Source organism: Lithobates pipiens, unplaced genomic scaffold, assembly GCF_037356315.1.
Source record: "Lithobates pipiens isolate NorthernLeopardFrog02 unplaced genomic scaffold, aLitPip1_a1.2 Scaffold_1, whole genome shotgun sequence".
In the NCBI taxonomy this organism is placed as follows: domain Eukaryota; kingdom Metazoa; phylum Chordata; class Amphibia; order Anura; family Ranidae; genus Lithobates; species Lithobates pipiens.
In genome coordinates, this window is record NW_027507685.1 from 187,754,236 (window position 1) to 187,771,041 (window position 16,806).

Sequence of the window (16,806 nt, forward strand, 5' to 3'; positions counted from 1 at the left end):
GTATGTTTTCACTGTCTACCACAGTGATCACATGATCCAGGACCACTTTGATTGTCCCCCACTTGTCAACAGTCAGTGATAGCCGAGACAGAGACAAAGTGTCGGCTGCTGCTCCTCAAAGGGAGGACTTTTTTTTAAATGTTTGCCCAGCATGGAGCGTCATGATGGAGAATGTTTAGCTACAGATTGCAGGTGGGAAAGGACAAAATTACATAATTATTAAAGGGTTAGTCCACCTGAAACTGATATTCCAATTTTTCGTAGATGTTAGAGTAGAGTAAAACCCCTATACTTATATCCTTTAGGGGTTCTATCAGTGAAATATCTGTACTTCAGTACAAGGGCATGCACTCAATTATACGCGTGTCCCACTCTCTCTGTTAGATTTTAGTATTTAAATGAAAAATTAATCTGGAGGTACTGAAACATGAACAGATGGGAGGAAAAGTGCAAAATTCCCAGATGATCAGGAGTTATGTCTGGAAGTTCTCAATGCAGGGTATACATCAAGCCAGGACTGACTCATCTCATCAAGCTTTATCTGTAAATATATTATATAACTTTTGGGTGGACTGGCCCTTTGAAAATAACCTATAACCTAATTAATTTTAAACTATAGTAAAGCTTGACATGTTTATATCCCTTATGTATCATATGTTCATGATCATATTTCATATACGAATTCCTGCTAGTCAGTGAATGCAATCATAATCCTTAAAACTGAATTCACTTAAATACGGTACTTTCATTAAAATACTTTCCTCAATAGCCACAACAAATATAAATCTACCTCCTTGATTGTATGAAATACCTTAAAGCCAGATATCACCCTGTAAAAGTAGCAGTGACATCATCACTTTGCTGTAAATAGCCTGAGCAAAGCTGTAGAAAGGGCCCAACAGGCTCCACCCACTACAGGCTACCTGCAGAAAACTACATGAGGGGCGGAGACAGGACCACTGATCCTGCACAAAGGAGAGAGAGCAGCAATTAACGGTGTTTATTACAGGAAGAAAATGTTTCACACTGAATTACTGCACAGATCTGAAAAAAATACACAAAGAACCTCAAGTGTCAAGTAAGAATACACACGACTCTTGTATTTAGACAATATTTGCTTATCCCGGGATTCAGCTTTAAGAAATGGTTGCAAGAGTATTGTTTTTTTAATAAACACCATCAACAATGCAGTGAAAATTTTGTTCTACTGACACTTATTTTCCAGGCTTTAGATAGGAAGATCAGTAAAGCACAATCAATGTGCTAAACTACTCAGTAGGATAGTAAATATGGTTGCAAATTAGGGTGTGATTCTTAAAAAATAGTAATATTGTTTTCAACATATAAAGAAGATTAATCACAAATATGTAAAATAAAAAAAACATACTAAAGTTTCATGATGTTCGATTTTTTTTTTTAATGTTTCACATAAAAAAAAAAATCTTAGAACATCCTAAACTTGGGCAATTTAATCTGACGTGAAGAAAAAAAATATGCATAAGGGGTTCCCTTCAATGAAACGACTTGCCAAAACCATCAACAGTTCCAGAGGTAGAGAAATCTGAATATGCAAATCTTGACTTTTGAACTCGACTTTGGCCATGCCGTTTTTGTCTGCTAAGCCAACCTATTGGTCGAAGAGGGCTTCCATCATGTTTGAAGATCAACTGAACTTTTGTAAGACGAGAAGATCAGTTTTCACATATGGTCACCTCTACTTAAACATTTTTGTTTCACATCAGATTGACCACAGCTTTTTCTGCACAATGTCTCATGGGATGGGTCTTTTGGCCTGAGACTAGGGCAATTTTTGCTACCAGGTCACAAGGCCTAGCCACTGTCTAGTGCATTAGCTCTTTTATTTAATTTTTTCTCACTACACTATTTTTGTATCACTTTTTACTCAGGATTTTAGGGTGTGTGTCTTCAGTTCTACCATGAAATCTAAGGGGAGTAGGTGTGTCTATCAGATTCTTTCCTTCCCTGCCTTGAGGGGGGTTCTTTTTGAGAAAGCCCCCCACGGAGTACTCGTTGGTTGACTTTGGTAGATCATGAGGAGTGAGGTCTGCCGGGCATTTTGGCTAGGTGTGTCCTGCCCTAATCAGGAGTCTTGTGCCTCAGGGGCAAGGGAGGGGACACATCCTAGTACACTTTTTGTGCGTGTTCAGAGGCTCACTTTTGTGTTCGGTTTTTGCGCAATATACTGGGGGCTCAAAAAAATCTATAAATAAATCAGAAATACCTGTATTTGTGACAGATTTACTTTAATATTGACCCAAAAACTGGCCGTATACTATATGAAGTTCATCCAGTAACTAATAAAACCGGCAGAGATGCACTATGTGGGTGGCCCTGTTGGCCCTCTCCTTCCCTATATACTTCAAATGAAAAATCAAAAAAGCCAGATGGAAAAATTTTTGGACGTGCAGCCACTGGTCCTTCCACACTGTATAGCTTATAATCTAACAGTGTATGGCCAGCTCAACACAAACTTTTTGTCCAACCCTTAAAAACAGTTTGGATCTATCAGCCCCTGAATTTTTAGCTCTGAAAGATATCACCCCTGTCTCAATGGCACTTATATGAGCAAACAAAAGTTATCCATTTTGTTGTGACCTCAACATATTGATCCCAAATTCTCATAGTCCCTCTGCAGCAACAGTGGAAACAGTACTCCTCTGTTCTGGGCAGAGTCCTTCACAATGTACCATTATGTCAGTGTTCATGGTGTTTTTGATCCAATGCCCTTCGTGTACAAGGTCAAAAACACCAGAAAGAAAAATTGTAGACCTTCAAACCCTCAGAACATTCAAAAAGTATGATGGGGAGGTGGCGGAGTATGTCAATCTAGGGAGCTGCCAATGCCACACAACAGTCCCATCTGAAGGAAATTTGTCATAATAGAACTACAGTATATGGGCTGCCATTTCTCAGTCTAGTTGTCTAGCTGTCGTCTGCGCTCGGATGAGGAAACTCCGATGAAGAAGGTATATCCTCCTAAACGCATCAGCTATTTAGGATCCTGGAAAGGTCCCCCTGTTCCACGGAGCCTGCCAAGTTTATGAATATTGGGCTATGGACGATTAGCTCAATGAGCAATATTTATTCACCTGTTTGTGAGTATATTTTATGTTCCTTTTATATTAATAAATGTTGTAGGGTAATGCACTACACTGGTGCACCCTTTTTTTGTTTATTTCTTTTGACTCCAATACTTGGGCCAAAGACCCAACACAAGTATATAGTAAGTGATGCTAGGACCCTTATACTTGTTCCGAGTGAGCGACTCAGAATGTATTAAAGCCAGAAGATCAGCAAGGAAGCCAGGAAATTAACATTTTCACAAGGAGGACAGAAATGGCAACCCAACTACAGAATTTCTCTCATTATGGTTCCCCTTTAATTCTGATTACAGTGGATGGTTACAGGAAAGACTGCACCAATAGATGTTCACATTAATGCTGTTGTCTGGGCATTAAAAAATTGAATTGTCCCAATTTCTTTATTTGGAGGGGGGGGTTAAGGGGGGGGGGGCAGGTATCTGTGCCATGCACCATGGGTGCAATACAGCAGTTAATTCTGCCCTTTATAGAGGACCTGTCACCTGAGCCTGCTAAGCTGTGAATCGAGCATAGGGTCATCAGAGATGATGTCACCTGGACTTTGAAAAAGGGGTTTATAAGGACTGAGGAGATGCAGGGTGGAATAAAAAATTAAAAAAAAAGCAGCTGGGGCGACACAGAGGTTGGGGACCTTTTCATAAAAAAATTCAGACTCGCGTGAAGGCTTTAAAAGCAAAATTTCTCCCCTCATCTTTGCCTCACATTGCACCTGCCTCCGGTCAGGTCTGGAGCACTTAGCCCATCTATGGGCTCTCATGGGCTTTGACAGCGGCTTCCCCTGATCTCCACGGGCATCATGGCGGCTTCCGCTCCCTCCCTCCCTCCTCGGTGGCGGCCAATTGAGACTCTTCTCTTTTCGGGCAATCGGAAAACAGGTCTCAGACCTGATTCTGATTGGCCGGATTGAGGATCAGTGTTTCAATGGCGAATATTCATTTGCTGTTGTAAAACCTGAGTGGGCACCTGGCGCAATGCTCTTCAACCTGAGCCCACCCTATTTTGAAGCCTTCAAAACAAAAATCCCCCCGCGGCTGTAATTCGTGTGCCCGGGGTCCTGAAAGGGGCCGGACGCATGAATAGTACGGGCCGCCACTGCCATGTAGCCATATTGCATTGCATTTATAGAAAATTACTGCGGCTGCAGATTGAAAAGGAAAGGTCATTTTTAATAACATTCAATTACAATATGATTTGTATCGCAATTGTACACACTATATTATTCTTTTATTTGCCATTTTTTTCCCCCACTAAAATGGAGCTTCCCTTTAAAGCAGTGATTCTCAACCAGGGTTCCTCCAGTGATTGTTAGGTGTTCCTTCAGCATTGGGCAATTTCTGCCTCTCAGATAAGTTCCCACCGACACCATTGATCTTTTTAGCTATCTGCAAGGAGGTAATTCTTCCAAATGACCACAAGTGTAAGGACCATTCTTCCCACTGACCATCACACTAATGTATCATGAGTTGTAGATTTCCAATTTTTTAGTAGGGGTTCCCCAAGACCGGAGAACTATTTCAAGGGTTCCTCTGTGTTGAAAAGGTTGAGAAAGGGTGCTTTAAAGCGCCTGCTTCATTATAGCCAATTGTATTTCATTTTTTATTTTCTTAATAAAATTTGAATTTTGTTAATGCACTAAAGGATATCCTCTTGCCATACAGAATTCCTGATTTTCTTTTACACACTTTTCTTTTTCCTTTTACGTTTTGTTTTCCTTTTACACTTTTGAACAGGGAATAAAAAGTATTGGATGCTCAAAGACATCAAAATAATGATATCCAACAAAGCTTGTATGAATTGAATGTGGCTTCTATGGAGAAATACATAGGCACTGCAGTATCTACCCTCCATAGAAGAAAAATGCCTGATCTGCCAATCACAGCTTACAACTAGTTTGCATTCTGAAAAAAAACAAAAAAACAAAAAACAAATAAAGGCCCTTCTGTTGACACGGCGTTGACTTACCCCACAACTATATCATTTTACAGGAAAGAGGATTTGCCAGGGCATATTATGGTTTAAAAGTCCAAGCGAAGGTCTGGGTAGTGAGTGGTCCTGCTCTTGCCTTCTTGTATCATACGGTTTACAGGAAGATGCCGATCTGTAAAGTCATGCTACCCTGCGGGGCAGCATTCAGCCTCTTTCGCTCCCTTGCACAGCAATCCTCCTGCCAGGAGATGACATTACTCGCTATGTGTAACAAAAGACACTGTCACTGCATGTTCCCCCCTCCAGGACATCAGCAGTTGTTATGATGGTCAGCCAAGCTTAAAGAGGGGATGCTCTTCGGGAAATACAGTTAAAGAGCAATTTAGGCTTTTTTTTCCCCGTATAATCTGTTAGACAGTTATGAGTTCCCACTAGCCACTTCAGAAAACATTTTGCAACAATTTGGAAAATCGTACAAGCTATAAAAACAAAACAAAAAAAAATGAAAGTCATTTTTATAGGGTGCTGCAGGCAGCCTTTGGTAATATTGTATGTCCCTTGGGCCCCCGATTTACAGCAGTCTGCAGCTTTCATCAATATAAAACCTGGTGATCGTGCCATAAAGGTCCACATGAAGGTGACAACACAGGAGAACAACTGAGAGACCGAGTGTTGTCACCCTATAGCAGGAGGTGCCTGAACAGGTTCTTCCTGTTGTAGGGTGACAACACTCTGATCCTGTTTCCCAATTGTTGTTCTGTGCCATAACCCTGTTATATGGGCTTCCAGCAGGGACTAGAACCTGTCTTGCTTACACTATATTGACAAAAGTATTGGGACACCTGCCCTTACACACACATATGAACTTTAATGACACCCCAGTCTTAGTCCGTAGGGTTCAATATTACATTGGTCCACACTTTGCATCTATAACAGCTTGAAATCTTCCAGGAAGTTTGTCCACAAGGTTTAGGAGTGTGTCTATGGGGACGTTTGACCATTCTTCCAGAAGCGTATTTGTGAGGTCAGGCACTGATGTTGGACGAGAAGGCTTGGCTGGCAGTCTCCGCTCTAATTCATCCCAAAGGTGTTCTATCGGGTTGAGGTCGGGACTCTGTGCAGGCCAGTCAAGTTCCTCCACGCCAAATTCACTCACACATGTCTTTATGGACCTTGCTTTGTGCACTGGTCCATATCATTTGGTGGAGGGGGGTATTATGGTGTGGGGTTGTTTTTTAGGGGTTAGGCTTGGCCCATTGGTGTACATTGAATAGGCTTGATCCACTGTTGTCACCATCAGGAAACGTGTCCTATTATTTATGATACACAGGATTATAGCAAACTATAGGTCAAACAGTTAAAGGGTTAATTCACCTTTATCAAAATCTGCCTATTTGGGAAAGGAGCACCTATAGATAAAAACAAACTGTGCAGCTTTGATCAAAAGTTAAATAATGCTTTTGCTATAGGTGTAGGCCATTTATGTACCTCCCAAATGGTACATAAATGATTGCATCACCCTGTCATGCCTTGTTACTAGGATGTTGCTAAGGCACTCCCATCTGATTCAAACCCTCTCTCCGCAGTGTCGCAGTCGTTTTGAGCTCAGCAATGCTACGATGGAGCTAATAGCGGACCACACATTTAAAGTGGAAGTAAACCCTCCTATTGTTTTCGGATAAGGAAGCTGCCATCTTGGCCTCTGTTTAATCTTCAGCTGTCACGCGATGCTGCACGTGATCATGTTATGACACCAGTCATTCATTGCATGGTTTGACAGTTTGGTTGAGAGCACAAACAAACAATGTTACATTTCCGGGACGTGTCAGGAATGTAGCTTTTTTTAAAACTTAAATCAATGGGTTTACTTCCACTTTAAGAGGTTACTCCTGTGATGGTGGAGGTGAGCAGTAACGAGTGGGAGTGTCTTGGCAACATCTTAGCAACAAGGCAGAACAAGGGGAGACGATCTCTGGGAGTTTTTCAGTCAGTATTCAGAAGATACATAAAGGACCTAAACCTATAGCAAAGGCATTATTCAATTTTAGTCAAAGCGATACAGTTTTTTTTTTTATCTATAGCCACCCCTTCCCTACATAGGCAGTTTTGGAAAACTGATTGGTGGAAATTAGATTTAAAAACATAATCTCATTATTATAACCATCTAAAAGTGGTTGCAAACTACAGGTAAGCCTATAATAAGGCTTACCTGTAGCTACCACGGATATCTCCTAAAATTGCACTGTTTAGGGGGTATCCCCTGTATCAGCATGTGCCAACATCATCAGCACATGCGCACGTTCGTGTCATTGCTTCAGCTAGTGTGCAGTTACCAGCAGCTCCCACGCGTGGGAGTGACGTCATCGCGGCTCCGGCCACTCACAAAGTCGGAGCCCGCGATACCCCGAAGAAACTCCGGGAGCGATGTCGTCAGACAGAATGGTGTACAAGGACCACTGCGGGGGCTTCGATCTAAGGTAAGTAATTCATAATGAGCTAGTATGCAATGTATACTAGCGCATTATGCCTTTGTCTTGCAGGGTTTTTTTATTTTTGTTTTTAGTGGATTTACAACCACTTTATTACCCTGCATGAGAGCCACTGTCTGGGAAAGTGTTAAACACACAGCTGGAAATCCATGGATTTACATGATTGCATCTGGGTGCAAATAATGACAGGTTTCCCAAGTGGTTAGACAATGATCTGACAGTTGACATGGGTGTAAACGAGAGACGTGGATGTCCATCAAAAACTGAAACTTTACCCCGGTAGACTGGAAAATTTGGCTGACTTGCTACTTTTAGGGGAATGCTTAAGCTCTTCTGACTTCAGTATAAGGGCCACATCATATATTTTACAGATAATTGTAGACTTCAGAGTCCCTCCTTGCATTGAGTTCCCTATCAGAGTCCTCCACATTATACCATGATAACCATCAGATTCCTCCATTTTATATAAGGGCCCCCTCTTATATTAGGGTCCCAATAAGAGCCCCCTATTTAAATCATATTACCGGGGGGGTGGGGGGGGCATGACTGGCGTGTGTGCGTTTGTGTGTGCGTATGCGTCTGCCCGCTTCCCACTGTCTCCTACCACATCCCGGAGCCTGACTGTTACCTCCGCTGCACCCGAGTAAACATGTCACTCTAAAGAAAATATGACTGGCTCCTCCGTAAGCTGACAGCCTATATGTTCCAGCTGGCAGCGAGGCACAGCCAAAATGGCGCCGTGGCCAAAACAATATCAGATATACCCGTGGCTCTCCTCTCCCTGCAATCAGCGCAGCCCACTCTCTCCCAGCTGAGCCAGGACACATCCCTGAGTGCCAGAACGGAGCCCCCACTGTCTCTACTGGGAATACTGAACTTTGGCAACCCTGCAAAGGCAAAAATGCGCCTGGATACCTTTGCTGTCAGCTATGAGGTGAGCCTCAGTATATTAACCTCTTCCCTGCTGACAGAAAACCATCAGCCTGACTCTATAGCTGCCTTCCCCAGTGTGGGGCAACCAGTGATGGACACCACGCTGAAGGACATGTTACTGTCCTGTAAAAGCTCTTTGCAAACTGACATGCTTTCACTCATGCACAGATTTGGCCACAGCATAGATGTGCTGAAAGATAGAGTCTCCCACATTGAAGCTAATATAGTGAAATCTCCTAACACTGTAAATGACATAATTGATACTCAGGATGACCAGGCTCATGATACTAAGTGTATAAAAGATAAAATAGCGGATATTGAGCATAGGTCCCATCGGAATAACATCAAAATCCGTGGAATACCAAAATCAGTACAGACTCCTGACCTATCCTCATACGCTCGAGGCCTAATTAAAGCTATACTGTCTGATACAAAAAAATATAGAGCTGGTCATCGATCGCCTTCACAGACTGCCTAAACCTACATTTCTCTAAGACACTGTGCCTAGAGATGTGATTCCCAAATTCTTTTTTTCACGTCAAAGAGCAATTTATGCAGAAAACAAGAGAATTAGGAACCTCATCTGACCCATATGGCCAACTGCTAATTTTTCTGGACCTATCAGAGTACACACTGAGCCACAGACAACTTAACATTGTCATCAAATCGCTAAGCAGCAACCATATCCAGTACCAATGGATAGATTTCCATCATTCATAATGGTACAAAGCCTCCAATGTCCTTCGTTCAAAATGGGATATGCCTCCTGCAGGATTGGGGGCATCATTCCGGATACAACTGATGCAACTCCCATGGATCAGAGTACCAACAGGAGCGAGCAATCTTACCCATTACCACAACGAACCAAGAAAACCAGTTAAACCATTTAGCAGATGCAGGAATGTCCACACAGAGGTGGACCGGTGTGTTGCTGGCCCAAACTTGGTTTTGTGAAATCTTTACCCTCAACCTCGCATTCCTTGGCACCGGTTATGCCTTTCCCCAGGAACCAATTTCTAGGTGTTGACCTAGAGCAAGTTCTGATTTTCTTTCTTTTTAGTTATTCCTTCGTACAGTTACCGTAGCGACTATAGCAGGTTGCCCATCCTATCAACTCTGCTGACTGCTGACTCTGTGTCTTGTAACTTTGCTTGCAAACTTCAAATCTCGCCAATCCCACAAGTAAGAAATATAAACCAATGGTCATCAAAATCCTTTCAATAAAAGGGTCTTAACCCCCCAGCGAAGCAGGCTTCTCTCTGGAAACTTGCTACTCAAAACCATTGCGATATCCTCTGCGCCCAAAAAAACCAAAAGCCTAACCCTCATACCTGCTCTAACAAAAACTTCACCAATATTTTCATTGCCTCAGCTCCTGTAAAGAAAAAGGGCATATTAATTGCCATCAATAACTCTTCACTTCCAGTAACAAGAATGCATCAAGGATACTGAAGGATACTGAAGATCGTAGCCTCATGTTCCAGTGTACTATCAACAATGCTCCATACACCATCATAACTGTATATGCACGAACGTCCACCAACATCACTTCTTCCCGAAAACTACACAAAAAAGTAGCCTCAATCCAACAAGGGGCAACAATTTGGTGCAGAGACTTTAAATGCCACCCCAAACCCTGGTCTGGACTCCACCGCTCTATCCACAAGAAGCAGACCCGCCCTTCTATCCTCCTTCAATGTATATGACGTGTGGAGATGCCAACATGTAGAAGAACGGGATTATACATTCTTCTCACCATGTCACTACACCTACTTGAGAACAGATTTGTTTCGAACAGATCAATGAACCCTCCAGAAGATTTCCATCACTATAGAGGACTGTCTGAAATTACCATCCGCTTACCTATGGCGTATGAACACCAAGACTCTACAAACTACCCCATATGCAAGCTCCTTACTTGACACCCTTAAGGACTTTTTTCTTTAAATGAGAATTCAGTTGAAGATCCCAATACACTATGGGACACATAAGGCTTTCATACGCGGTATTTTTATTCAATTAGGTGCCAGGGATAAGAAGTTAAGGAAGCAGCGTCTTGATTCCCTTCTCTCGGAGATCTAGACCACTGACTTGCTCAATAAATCCCAACTTTTTCCTGGCCTTAAATCTAAGCTCATTAAGCTGCAACTTGACTTAAAATCCCACCTCTTAGAAAATTTTGACCACCAACAAAAGTGCCTTTGTATTCACGGAAACAAAGCGGGGAAACTTCTAGCTCAACAAATCCAAGGTCACTGCATTTAGACTCAAATACCTTACTTCTACCACCCCTTGAACAAAAACTAAAGTAATAGACACACAGGCCATAGCGGATGCATTCAGTAGCTACAGCATCCTATATAACTTAAACGTTGATATATCTCTTGATCATCCAAATACAGATTCCATACAGACCTTCCTTGACTCAGTCCACCTCCCTAGTCTCTCATCTGACCAACTAAACGACCTTAATAGCCAGTTCTCTACCACCGAAGTGGGTAAACCCATAGAATCCCTTCTGAAGCGCAAGGCCCAGATGGTATTGCAGGGGAATATTACCAAACTTTCAAACCTATACTGCTTAAGCATATCACAAATGTTTTTAATGCTGCTGCTTCCTCGGCTTCATTCCCACAAGAAATGTTAAAAGCTTTGATAGTTACCATAACATAGCCAGGTAAAGAACCTATACCCCAAAATTTTCGGCCCATCTCCCTACTCAACCACGACACCAAACTTTACGCCAAAGTAATAGCCAACAGATTAGTGGACCTATTATCTTCCCTCATTCACCCAGACCAATCTGAGTTCACAAAAGGTGCCAAAACCTCAGACGCTACTTGTAGAATGATCAATATCATTTACCATGCTGAGAGATTGGGGATGCCTGCTCTGCTTCTCTCTCTCTCTAGAGTCTAGACGCAGAGAAGGCATTTGATAGAGTCTAGTGGCAATATCTAAACATTACACGGCAAAAGTTTGGATTTTGTGACCATATTCTTATGGCCTTATACTCCTGCCCCCAGCTCAAGTTTGTTATCTAAAACCTTCTTAATAACCAATGGAACAAGACAGGGTTGACCCCTTTCTCCCCTCATCTTCAACTTGGTTATGGAAATATTGGCCGAAAAAATGAAATCCCATTCAGGTATATCTGGTTTTAAACTTGGCTCCACGGAGCATAACATTTATTTATTCGCAGATGTCATACTAATGCTGACTAATCCTGCATCTTCCTTGGCTTTGGTACAATAATCTTTAAAGGAATTTAGCCTTGCCTCCTACTACAAAGTGAACACATCCAAGTCTCACATTTTGCCATTAGGCTTACCACACAAACTACACACCACTATTGCAGACAAATATCCCTACGTTTGGGCTAAGGATTCCATATTGTATTTTGAAATCAAACTTACAAAATCTGTGTCCTCCCTATACCGGACCAATTTTATCCCCATCTTAGAAAATCTGACTAAGGATTTAGAGAAAATCACCAAACTCATATTGTCCTGGTCAGGCATATCATTCCCTACAATCGTTACTGAGATGCACGGTGTGGCACAAGAAAAAAAAAAAAAAAAAAAACTGCCCAAGCATATCTTATCAAACATAGATCTATGGGAGGAACAGGTCTGCTTCTGGGACTATTACGTAGCTTCCATACTAGCACAAGCAAAATCATGGTTTCAACCTGTGGCGGTGCGTCCATAAGGGTGCATGGGCTCCACCCCCTCTAGCACCAATAGATTCATACATTGCATGAATCCACCTATGGCTGCTGCTGCCACCCCCTATTCAGGTGCCTGACCACTTTTCGGGTGCTGGGCACCTGAATTACAGCAGCAGGGGTTTTTTTTTTTTTTTAGCATCCGTTTAGAGACATAGGCTCTAATAGGCGTCAAAAAAGGTGACTTGCGAGCGCCATGCTGGGCGCTCGCAGGTCACTCAGTTGTGTTAGCAAAGTGAATATGCATTTGCTTTTCTAACACTAAACCTCCTCTCCACCAATCAGGTGCTTGGATCTGTTACCCGTCACCTAATTGGTTGAAACGTCAGGCGCTGTGATTGGATGCTTATCAGGCATCCGATCATAGCAGAGAAGACATCGAGGAGCTGTCCCACCGAGACAGGGTAAGTGCAGACAGTGGCGGGGGGCACACTGGCAGTATTTGATATGGCACAGTGGGAGAATTTGATGTGGCACAGTGGGAGCATTTGATATGGCACAGTGGCAGCGTTTGATGGCACGGTGGCTGTGTTTGATGGCACGGTGAGGCTGAAATTGATGGGGTTTTTTTCAGAATTTTTCAGTTTGTTTGCGCCCCCCCCCCCCCCCCCCAAAAAAAAAAGTTTCGAGCTCCAGCCGCCACTGGTTTCAGCTTAGCTCCGCATGCCTGTGGAGTGACACGGAAGCCCTCCAGATTCCTGGGAGCAAGCTGAAGAACTGGCTACTTGGTACTCACTCAAGGAAGATGAGCAATACCAATCCCTCCCCCACAATCATAACCACAGTAAAGGCTTTTGACTATTTCATGACCAACGCTACAACAGGGGACAGCCCCTGTAAACTCCCAATTCCAATCTCGGTGCTTTCACTACTCATACCAGAAATTAATATGAAATCCTGGGAGGAAAAGGGCATTATACTCCTATCTGACCTATACTCAGATGACCGCCTTATACCGTTTCCCTCCTTACAGGAATCCTTCGCATTACCAAACAAGGAGTACTTCAAGTACTCCCAAGTAACTCACTGCCTAATTGGTAATCCCCACCTCCACAAATATGTTCACAGGAAAATCTGGAAGTACCTTGGGTCTGATAACATAGCTACTGAAAAGGTATTACTTTTTTTACAGCTTACTAGAAGCCAAATTCTCATTTGTCAAAATGCCTCCAATGACCAAATGGGAAAGAGATATAGATACTACTTTTAGTGACCTACAATGGAAAACTGCCATAACCTCTAATCTAAGCATGACATGCTCCTCCAATTTATGGGACCTTACTTACAAATGAAATCTTAGATGGTATATCACTCCTGCACAGATGCATACATGCATACATTCAACCAGTCCTCATCACCTTTATGCTGGAGGAAATGTGGACTAAAAGGGAATTTATACCATTTAGTTTGGTTATGTAACAATATTGCTTCTTTCTGGAACGATATCTTCCAGCTTATCACTGTTGTGACTGGAATTACAATCCCGCCCTCACCTGAGTATTACTCGCACAGGCATCGAAAACATCCCTAGGAATTTGCAGTGCATAACCATACATATCCTCTTAGCTGCCAGATTGTGAATCATTAAACACTGGAAATCCCCATATCATATCTCTATCTACAAAACCATCTACACACCATCTACACACACACACACACACACACACACACACACTACTCATATGAATACATGTTTGCAGTTTCCAAGGGCAGTGAGCCAATGAGGAGAGAGCTGCAGCTCTATGTGTCTTATAGATGCAAAGAATGCGGCACGGGAGCGAGCACGCACCACTGCTCCCAAGGCTTGCTATTTGGGGCACTGGTCAAGGGAGAGGAGCCAGGAACGCTGGATGGGGATCCAAGAAGAAGAGGACCGGGATGCTCTTTGCAAAGCCATTGCACAGAGCAAGTATGACATGATTGCTATTTTAAAAAAAGAAAAAAAAAAAAAAAAGACAAACCTTTAATAATCACTTTAATCCTCAATCAGTGCACATTCAGGGTACGCCACTGAACCTATTTGAGCTACGGGCTAGATAAAAAATATTGTAGCAGGCTGAAGGTAGTCCACAGGCCTAATGTAATGCAATTTGTCTAGGGAGAGAACCCTGGTTTCCATGATGATAGAATCATGCTATAAAATGCCTTTTATGTCGTGCCAAATTAGAATCGTATAATTCAGATTACACAGTCACGGTCAGTTGTCTACAATATACAGAGAAGAAAGTGTTTTGCAGAGAGGCTTCAAGCAAATTAACGGGTCAAGCTCTGATGTGGAACAATGCAGGACACTACCCATCATTCTCTAGCTGCTTAATCCTGTAAGGGATGGGTTAAAGCAAACTTTACTGGATGGACCAGGCTTCCCTTTTCCTGGACAAGGCCTCCTATACTTCATGGGGAATTTCAAGGTTATCTCCAGGCCAGCTGAGAAATATAAATATAAGCACCTTCCGGGACCCAGCTGGATATGCCATAAGAAGCCACCCAAAAGGACATTTGTAGAAGGTCTCTTAACCACTTTTATCTATTTACACAAAAATGAAAACCTGAGTACAGCCAGCCAGCTCAGAAAATCAGAATATTATCCAGACATTGCCATAGAAAGACCGACAGCAGGAAAACACAACATCATCCATTAAGTTGAGGACAGATCTACGTTTATCCCTAGCACGTTTAAATTCACTTACTGCTGAATAACCAACTATTTCTGCTGGTAGTCTGTTCCAAGCATCCACTACTCTTTTGGCAAAACAATACTTTCTAAATGTAGCACCCTAATGTTTAGGCAGGGTTTATCTTACATGTATCTGCCAGGTGAAAGTTACCTTGGCCAATTGCTAGGAGGTCAATTTATTTCCCCCTAATTCTGGAATTGCTGCACTTCTCTCTTCTGGTCACTAGGTGACCAGGCATCTGGTGACATTAGATAAGACAAGGGCATTGCAAGGACAGATTAGGAATGAATGGGATGTCTCAGCCAATGGGTAGGGATTTTCTTGGGTCCCTTGGCCTGCTGGGAGAACCTATTTGGGTGGAGTCAGGTGATCGGGGTTCTGTGCCACCTGGACTGTTGTCTGGGTGGACGTGTGTCGTATCGCCCCGGACTGCTAGGCCACAGCCCTGAGGCCTATCCCAGGGACATCTGGCTGCTAGGCTATCTGAGGACCTACCCAGAAGCAAAAAGTAGGGTTTGGATTGCGGCTTGCAGTCTAATCAGAAGTAACGGTTTTGGCAGCCAGAGAACCTGTCGTGGTCGGAGGTAGAGGGGAAACTGTCGCCACTATGGGACCACCAACCTTATTACTAAGGACCACCGTTAATACCTGAAGCAAGTACCGGAGCAGTATTCTCACCAACCGGGGACAGTGAAGAAATGGGAAACTTCAGCAGAGGTCAAGACAGGGACATACTAGACAGTGTTTGTACACATACAGATTGGGTGTCCAGCTTTCCCTGCATGGCTGTTTACCTATAAAAGTCTTGGAGTCTGCTAATTTATATTTTATATATAACTAATAAAGGGTCCCCTGGCCCTAAACCCTCTCTTCCATAGTTCTGTTTAAGAGAAAATATATCTCTTTGCATTCAAGAAGTTTCTGGAACCCATCAATCTACCTTACATTACACCCACCATGACTCGTAACCCACTCTACACAGAAGGATGTCAGCTGTCCCTAACTCTGGAGGCCACCATTCAACTTTTTGAGCACATGACCTATGTCAGGTTTCTCCAAACTTTCTAAGCGAAGGGCCAGATTGCGGTCCTTCAGACTTTAGAGGGAGCAGACTGACCAGTAGGAGCAAAAAATGCCCCAGCATCAGTGGACACAAACAATGCCCTATCATTGGTTTAAGTTGAAGGAATAGTGTACCATTGTTGGTATCGATGGGAAGAATAGTGGCCCATAGATGGTGTCAGCTGGTGGAATAGTGCCACAAGGCCCGGGTAAATCTAAGCCAAGGGCCACATATGGCCCCCAAGGCCACAGTTTGGAGATCACCATTCTTGAGCTCAGCTTCAAGCTACAAAGAATGCCCTCCTAAATTTAATAGTGGACCAGTCCACCCACTTCTTTTGTCTGGAATCTGTTGATCCCAGAACATGCATACTATTGCTGTTAAGACATTGCCTTGGAAGTTTGAACAAAAGTGGTAATGTAGAAAGAATTTATCACAGCACAGGCTCCAGGAAGTGCAATTCTAATGCCCCTCTATTGACCCTATTAAGTAGTCTGTGAAGATCTGGCTGCAGTGCATAAGGGACAACTAATATTGATGGGAACCTGTGGGCCCCTATTCCCCTGTACTTAGGCTCCAAATGCCTAAATCCACTTTTCTTTTAATCCAGTGTCAACCCACTACTGCGAAAAATCAGCTGTGCTTAATTGTAGAAAGAAAAAGAAACTGGGACACAAGATAGCTATTCTGTGGCTCCCCCTTCCTGATTTTTTTCTCCTTTTTGGATAGAATTTGTATGGTGGCCTTAGTAGTAAATAGGGAAAAGTCAGCTCCAGAGCTGTGGTCTTTATTTCCTGCAATATAGCACTGATGACATTTAAATAAAAAGAAGATTTGACAAATAATTGCCAGTCTATGAAGTTTAGAA

At 42.8% G+C, this 16,806-nt stretch overlaps 1 protein-coding gene across 4 annotated transcripts in view; it reads right to left on the reverse strand.

Annotated features, from left to right (window-relative positions):
• ARHGAP4 (Rho GTPase activating protein 4) overlaps window positions 1–16,806 on the reverse strand; it is a 278,640-nt gene that overhangs the window by 167,365 nt on the left and 94,469 nt on the right. The window lies entirely within an intron of this gene.